Raw genomic sequence first — 8783 nt, forward strand, 5'->3', positions numbered from 1 at the left:
TGCAGGACCCTTTTCTTTGTCTGCACCAGAATCGGATCACATGGGTTCACACTCACGCGATCCGATCAGTGGCGGCTGGTGCTCAAAATTTTTTGGGGGGGCGTAAACAAACTGAAAAATACTGAACCGCCCCATCAATTGCAGCCTCACTGTGCCCATCATATGCAGCCACTTGTGCCCATCAAATGCAGCCACTTGTGCCCATCAAATGCAGCCACTTGTGCCCATCATATGCAGCCACTTGTGCCCATCATATGCAGCCACTTGTGCCCATCATATGCAGCCACTTGTGCCCACCGACCCCCCCCCACTCACGGGGCTCGCGGCTCTGGCAGCACCCCCAACCCCCCATGCGTGTGGCTCTGGCAGCACCCCCTAACACTTACTGCCAGGCAGCAGCTCCATGCACCAGGGGGGCTTCAAAAAGTACCACCCCGCCATAGGAATCCATGCATTCGGTGTCCTGAAAGGGGAGACGTCTGTGCACCCACAGTGCACGTGCCACCACTGGATCCGATTCCCGTCCGAATTCACAGTTCACACTGCAATATGCAAACCGATATGGGGTGTCATTAACTTTCTATTGACACCCGCAGCGGTTCTCATAAGGTAGTGTGTACTGCTTGAGAGTTCTATGCGATGCGGGAACCCACACTGGAATCGCGCTGGTTCCCGCATCACATATGAGTGAACAAGCACTTAATGTTTAGTTGATTCGGAACTATACACACCTCGGCTCTAGTGATGCGGTGTCCCCGAGCTCCCTGACTGGCCAATCAATCAGATTCAACCTTGCTGAATTTGTACAGTGAGCTGCATGTGCATGGCTCACTGTACAGGAGCAAACAGGCAGGTGAGTAACTTTAATGCAGAAGAGACAAATCATGTCTTTTCTGCATTAAAATTCCTGCCCGTTCACCCATTTTTAATTTTGCCCTAAAATGTCTCATTCACTGCTTTATAAATATACTCTAGTGTAGTGATGGGGAACCTTGGCCCCCCAGATGTTTAGGAACTACAATTCCCATGATGCTCATGCAAGCTGCAGTGTAGTTTAGCATCATGGGAAATGTAGTTCCAAAACATCTGGGGTGCCAAGGTTCACCATCACTGCTCTAGTGTATTAGATAACAGATATTTTAAATCCTGTTATTAGGATAATATAGTTTTTTTTTTTTATTATTATTAGATTGTATAATTGAACAATTTGTTCATGTACAATGCATTTATATAAAAAAAAATGTTGAACTTGAATTTTTAACCTAAATTATTTTGCAGTTAATCCAATAACATATTGTATGTTGCCCTTTGGATACATCAAAGAAAAAATAACTACAGTTCACTGCCCCTTACATATTTCAAGGTACTGTTTTCATACGGTTTCCCCTTCCATTTTCTAAAACACCTCAAATAACAGCACATCCAAAACAAGTACATTTTGTTATGATAACCTGTCCAGCAGCCCATGTAGGACCAAAAGTAATAATCAAATAGCAACCCCTGTTGACTTCAAAGCAATTCAAAATTATAATTCTAACTGGGTCTAATTTAAGTTTAATACAACATTTGAATCTTAACACTATTCCCATGTGCCCCCATTTTAGCTATATTGCAGAATTTCCAACCTGGCACTTCATCTTTTTTTCCCTTAGGTATCAAATTCCTACATCTGGTGGCGGCTTGCTTGTCCCCCAACTTTAACACACTGACATTCCTTATCATCTTTTTCCCATGTCACTTAACAGAAAAAAGTTGACTAAAGCTGTATATCTTCAGTCAATAAAAGTGCTTTTATGCAATCCAGGACAAGGCTGAAATTGAGTAGTATAGTGTAAGAGGAAGTTTGACAAAGGAAGACAGCACCTAGGCAAGTAAGTGATCAAAAGGCATGGAGTGACCAAGGCCACTATAGGGACAGAGGGCGGTGGTTCACAAAGCAGTATCCTCCCGCATCTGAGTATGCAGTAAGATACCACATAGCATTTTTCAAAAAGTTTTTGAGCATTCTATAAAAAATGCTAATAAAATACCATGTGAGTTATTTTATGAGCTTGCATTAACTTACTACCAGACGTCTTTACCACAGGCTTTCACTAGCTGGTTGTTAAGGAGTGGGCAGCCACCAGCATCCTTAACAACCAGTAACTGTCATGGTTGTTAGGAAGCAGATGGCCGCCGCGTCCTTAACAACTGATGAGTCATCAGCTGTCTGCAGAGAATCAGAGCTGAAAGTAAAAAAAACAATTGTAGAGAGCGATGGTGTCCTGGGAGCCGCACATCAAGTCAAAGCCTGCTGTGTGATAGTGAATGGCAGTCTCAGCCTGGACCTCACCAGGCTACGCCCCCAATGCGCTTCATTCCACTTACTCATGGGGATGTTCCTTTGTCTAGATCAGGGGTCTCAAACTGGCGGCCCTCTAGCTGTTGCAAAACTACAAGTCCCATGAGGCATTGCAAGGCTGACAGTTACAAGCATGACTCCCACAGGCAGAGGCATGATGGGACTTGTAGTTTTGCAACAGCTGGAGGGCTGCCAGTTTGAGACCCCTGGTCTAAAGCATAGACGAGCTCCCTTTCCAGCCAGCACTCATAGCGATGGGTACAGGACTTCATTCCCATACAGCTTGAGTGGCTCACACACACATCTTGGTTTGCAGTAGAAAAAAAAAAAAAAAAACAACAGTTGTTGGCAATTAAAAAACCTGGACCCTTCGTGTCTGGTATGGATTTTGAAGGGAACCCCCACACCCACTTTTATTTTTAAAACTGGCATAGGTACCCCCCAGAATCCATACCAAACCCTTATTCAAGCATGCAGCCTGGCAGGTCAGAAAAGGGAGGGAACGAGTGAGCCATACCAGGCCACATGCTCTCAACATAGGGGGGGGTGCTTTGGGGCAGGGGTGGCTCTTTCCCCCCTCAAAAAGTAGTAGTGAATGGACATTTTCAGGATCGCATGCGATATTTGGGAAAGCACCTAAATACCACATGTGATTTGGTTCTGTAAATGAAGCCCACAGTTAGATAATTGTCATGTCTTAAAAAATGCTGAATTATCTGGGGTGTGGCTTGCAGGCACACGAGATGGCAGCTTGAGTTCAGAGCTCCTCATGGCTGACTGGACAAACACTGCTAACGGGCAGGAAAACAGCCCCAGCGAGACCCCCAGACAGCCCCTACATTCCCATGGCACTCACCGCACTAATGTCCCGCAAGTGGAGCCAGGAGATAGGCCTGAAAAAGCTCACAGCCTTCTTCTTTCAGCCCGGCCAGATACAGGGAAGAAGCCAAGATGGTGCCGCCGGAGCCGCAGCTCGATCATCCGCGGCATATACAGATCTCCCTGATGATGATCCACATGAAATGAATAGTGAATCAGCACCCTCTCCTCCCCACAACTCCTGTCCATCAACTCTGGTCTCCCAGAGCCCAGCAAAATCAAGGATGCGGATGGATCCCTCTCACCAGGCCACAGACACAGTGAGTGCAGCGCAGGCCTGCACAATGATAATGTAATCTCCTCCATAGCTGCATTCCCTACATCAGGGCAGCCTTTGTTAGATACCACAATGAAGGATATGCTCATGTTACTCCAATCCTCCCTCATGACAAATCTCTCTTCCCTGATTCATAAGTTTTCTCTGGAGATGAAGCATATGGGAGATAGAGTGCAATATATGGAGGTGTATTTATTAAAATGGGGGCTAGAGCAAAGAAAAAGAGGATGCAGTGGTTAGATGAACTTACAGCTGACATAGCAATCTCTGAGTCTATGAACAAATCCAACCCCTCCCCTCTCCTCCAATCCAAAATCTTTTTTTCTACGCCATGAATTACGTTTGCTACTCCTTGAGACATTTGAAAAGGTGTAAAGCAAAAGTAAAGCGAATACATACACAACAGGGAACAAAGCAGGTAAAGCAATGTCCTTACGTATCAAAGGACATAGAACCTAAACTAAAATCCCATTCTTATACCACCCTCACACTAACGAAAAACGACTTAAACATAACTCCCTCGCCAATGCCAGTGCATATTATAAAGATCTCTACAATATTAAGGATGATAAAAGCGCTCATCAACCATCTCAGGAAGAAATTTTAGCCTTCCTAGAGCAAACTAACCTCCCCTCTATATCACCACAACAACTTTTATCTCTAAATGCCCCCTTCACTATCCCTGAAATACTGCAAACAATGAATGACCTCCCAAATTCTAAATCCCCAGGGCCGGATGGCTTCACTGGAGAATACTATAAAATATTTCAACATATCCTAGTCCCTATGTTATGTAGGTCCTATAATTCAGCTGCTTTCTCTTCGACTTTTCCCACTGAAATGCTTAGTGCATTAATAGTGACCGTCTCAAAGCCAGGAAAAGAACCCTCCTCACCAAAAAATTTCCAATCTATAGCCTTGCTCAACATAGATTTAAAAATCTATGCAAAACTTATAGCAAATAGATTAGTTGACATGTTACCGACCCTTATTCACAAGGACCAATCAGGATTTACGAAAGGTCACCAAGCCTCAGACGCCACCAGAAGAGTAATTAATGCTAGCCATCGTGTAGAAAAATCTGACACACATTCCATATTCCTATCTTTAGACACAGAAAAAGCGATTGATAGGGTTAACTGGGGCTACCTCTCATCAGTATTGTCCAAATTCGGGATACAAGGACAAATTTACAATGCCATAACGGCCTTGTACTCTGTCCCATCGGCTCAAGTATATACAGCAGACACCCTCTCATTGCCATTCCAGATCTCAAATGGAACGAGACAATAATGTCTTCTTATTCCCCTCTAATCTTTAATCTTATAATGAAACCCCTAGCTGAAAGCATCAGATCCAACAAAAACATCTCAGGAATATCCATTGCAGAGCAAGAGCATAAAATCAGCTTACTTGACGGGGCGCCTACGTGGAGTCTAGCACGACATGCTCGGCTAGATCTCCGCTAAGTGAGGAGAAAACCTGCTGAATATAGACAGCCCAGCGATTTTTAAAATAGCGGAACATCTGTTCCACACACCCGAGAGGTGAGAGGAGTATTTTAAAACCACAATGGTGCTGGGAGGAGCACGTAACAAATCAAAACTTAAACCATTAGGAGGCACACAGGCACGGGTCTCATCTAAGATGGCGCAGATTACCTCAGAATCAGCCTCAAACACCTCAGCACTGTATTGACCACTTAAGGACCGGACCATTATGCTGCTTAAGGACCAGAGGACTTTTTCCAATTTGGCACTGCGTCGCATTAACTGCTAATTGCACGGTCATGCAATGCTGTACCCAAATGAAATTTGCGTCCTTTTCTTCCCACAAATAGAGCTTTTTTTTATGGTATTTGATCAGCTCTGCCGTTATTATTTTTTGCGCTATAAACGGAAAAAGACCGAAAATTTTGAAAAAAAATGATATTTTCTACTGTTTGTTATAAAAAAAAAATCCAATAAACTCAATTTTAGTCATACATTTAGGCCAAAATGTATTCGGCCACATGTCTTTGGTAAAAAAAATGTCAATAAGCGTATATTTATTGGTTTGCGCAAAAGTTATAGCGTCTACAAACTAGGGTACATTTTCTGGAATTTAAACAGCCTTTAATTTATGACTGCCTATGTCATTTCTTGAGGTGCTAAAATGGCAGGGCAGTACAAAACCCCCACAAATGACCCCATTTTGGAAAGTAGACACCCCAAGGAAATTGCTGAGAGGTATGTTGAGCCCATTGAATATTAATTTTTTGTCCCAAGTGATTGAATAATGACAAAAAAAAAAATTTACAAAAAGTTGTTACTAAATGATATATTGCTCACACAGGCCATGGGCATAAGTGGAATTGCACCCCAAAATACATTTAGCTGCTTCTCCTGAGTATGGGGATACTACATGTGTGGGACTTTTTGGGAGCCTAGCCGCGTACAGGTCCCCGAAAACAAAGCACCACCTTCAGGATTTCTAAGGGCGTAAAGTTTTGATTTCACTCCTTATTACCTATCACAGTTTTGAAAGCCATAAAATGCCCAGATGGCACAAACCCCCCCAAATGACATCCACAAAATACATTCTGCTGCTTCTCCTGAGTACGGAGATACCACATGTGTGGGACTTTTTGGGAGCCTAGGCGCGTACGGGACCCCGAAAACCAATTACTGCCTTCAGGATTTCTAAGGGCGTAAATTTTTCATTCACTCCTCACTACCTATCACAGTTTTGAAGGCCATAAAATGCCAAGATAGCAAAAACCCCCTCCCCAAATGACCCCATTTTGGAAAGTAGACACCCCAAGCTATTTGCTGAGAGGCATGGTGAGTATTTTGCAGCTCTCATTTGTTTTTGAAAATGAAGAAAGACAAGAAAAACATTTTTTTTTTCTTTTTTCAATTTTCAAAACTTTGTGACAAAAAGCGAGGTCTGCAAATTACTCACTATACCTCTCAGCAAATAGCTTGGGGTGTCTACTTTCCAAAATGGGGTCATTTGGGGGGGTTTTGTGCCACCTGGGCATTCCATGGCCTCCGAAACTGTGATAGGCAATGAAGAGTGAAATCAAAAATTTACGCCCTTAGAAAGCCTGAAGGCAGTGCTTGGTTTTCGGGGTCCCGTACGCGGCTAGGCTCCCAAAAAGTCTCACACATGTAGTATCCCCGTACTCAGGAGAAGCAACAGAATGTATTTTGGGGTGTCATTTCACATATTCCCATGGCATGTTTGAGCAATATATAATTTAGTGACAACTTTGTGCAAAAAAAAAATTTGTCTCTTTCCCGCAACTTGTGTCACAATATAAAATATTCCATGGACTCGACATGACTCTCAGCAAATAGCTTGGGGTGTCTACTTTCCAAAATGGGGTCATTTGGGGGGGGGGTTTGAACTGTCCTGGCATTTTATGCACAACATTTAGAAGCTTATGTCACACATCACCCACTCTTCTAACCACTTGAAGACAAAGCCCTTTCTGACACTTTTTGTTTACATGAAAAAATTATTTTTTTTTTGCAAGAAAATTACTTTGAACCCCCAAACATTATATATTTTTTTAAAGCAAATGCCCTACAGATTAAAATGGGGGGTGTTTCATTTTTTTTTTTCACACAGTATTTGCGCAGCGATTTTTCAAACTCATTTTTTGGGGAAAAAACACACTTTTTAAAATTTTAATGCACTAAAACACATTTTATTGCCCAAATGTTTGATGAAATAAAAAAGATGATCTTAGGCCGAGTACATGGATACCAAACATGGCATGCTTTAAAATTGCGCACAAATGTGCAGTGGCGACAAACTAAATACATTTTTAAAAGCCTTTAAAAGCCTTTACAGGTTACCACTTTAGATTTACAGAGGAAGTCTACTGCTAAAATTACTGCCCTCGATCTGACGTTCGCGGTGACACCTCACATGCATGGTGCAATTGCTGTTTACATTTGATGCCAGACCGACGCTTGCGTTCGCCTTTGCGCGAGAGCAGGGGGGGACAGGGGTGCTTTTTTTTTTTTTCCTTTATTATTTTTTTGCTTTTTTATCTTTTTTATCTTATTTTTAAACTGTTTCATTTTTTTTTTTTTAATCATTTTTATTGTTATCTCAGGGAATGTAAATATCCCCATGATAGCAATAGGTAGTGACAGGTACTTTTTTTTTAAAAAATTGTGGTCTATTAGACCCTAGATCTCTCCTCTGCCCTCAAAGCATCTGACCACACCAAGATCGGTGTGATAAAATGCTTTCCCAATTTCCCAATGGCGCTGTTTACATCCGGCGAAATCTAAGTCATGAAATGCTCGTAGCTTCCGGTTTCTTAGGCCATAGAGATGTTTGGAGCCATTCTGGTCTCTGATCAGCTCTATGGTCAGCTGGCTGAATCACCGGCTGCATTCTCAGGTCCCCTGTTAAAACAGGAGAGCCAGAGAAAAACACGGAAGATGGTGGTGGGGCATCCCCTCCCACTGCTTGTAAAAGCAGTCTAGAGGCTAATTAGCCACTAGGATTGCTTTTACATGAAAGCCGACCGCTGGCTGAAAAGAATGATACCAAGATGATACCTAAACCTGCAAGCATCATTCTGGTATAACCACTCAAAGTCGTGAATGGCGTACCTGAAGACAAAAAAATGGTTAACAATAAAACACAGTAAACGGTAAAGTATAAAAAATTGCACACCTGAAAAGCAAACATGATAAAACATAACAACAATAAAACATTGCAGAATAGAATACAGTAAAAAAGAGCAGAACAATAGAGAGAGGATAGAGAGAGAGAGAGAGAGAACAATAAAACGACAACTATTTTTTTAAATTTTATATATTTTTTTTTTTTAAACTTTTTTTTGTAACTAACTTTTATAACTGTAACCGGTTCCAGGTTCGGGTCTCTCAAAATGCGATGGCATCTTGGGAGACCCTGTGAAAGTGTGCCTAGTCTGTGCAATGCTGTACCCTACGCTAATACTCAACTAGTGAATGGTAGCGTTCAAAACATTCACCAATGCAAAGACCAGGATTGTCAGGACAGGAGGGACAATAATAGCGGGTGTCACGCCTATATCCGTGCTTGCTGCAGACACAACATCTTTTTTGGGGGGGTTCGTTGGGTAGGGGTACTCGGGAGGACATAAAGAAAATGCCTCTCATGCAGCCGACTGCATTTGGTTGGGGATGTGAATGGGGGAAGTACGGGCACTGCAGAAGTGGTGGGTTCCCAATTAGGATTGGCGAATGCAGCAGGAAGGGCATTATGGGCACGATGGGCCTGTGTTTGTCTTCTTCT

This window comes from Aquarana catesbeiana, linkage group LG07, assembly GCF_042186555.1.
Source record: "Aquarana catesbeiana isolate 2022-GZ linkage group LG07, ASM4218655v1, whole genome shotgun sequence".
Classification (NCBI taxonomy): Eukaryota; Metazoa; Chordata; class Amphibia; order Anura; family Ranidae; genus Aquarana; species Aquarana catesbeiana.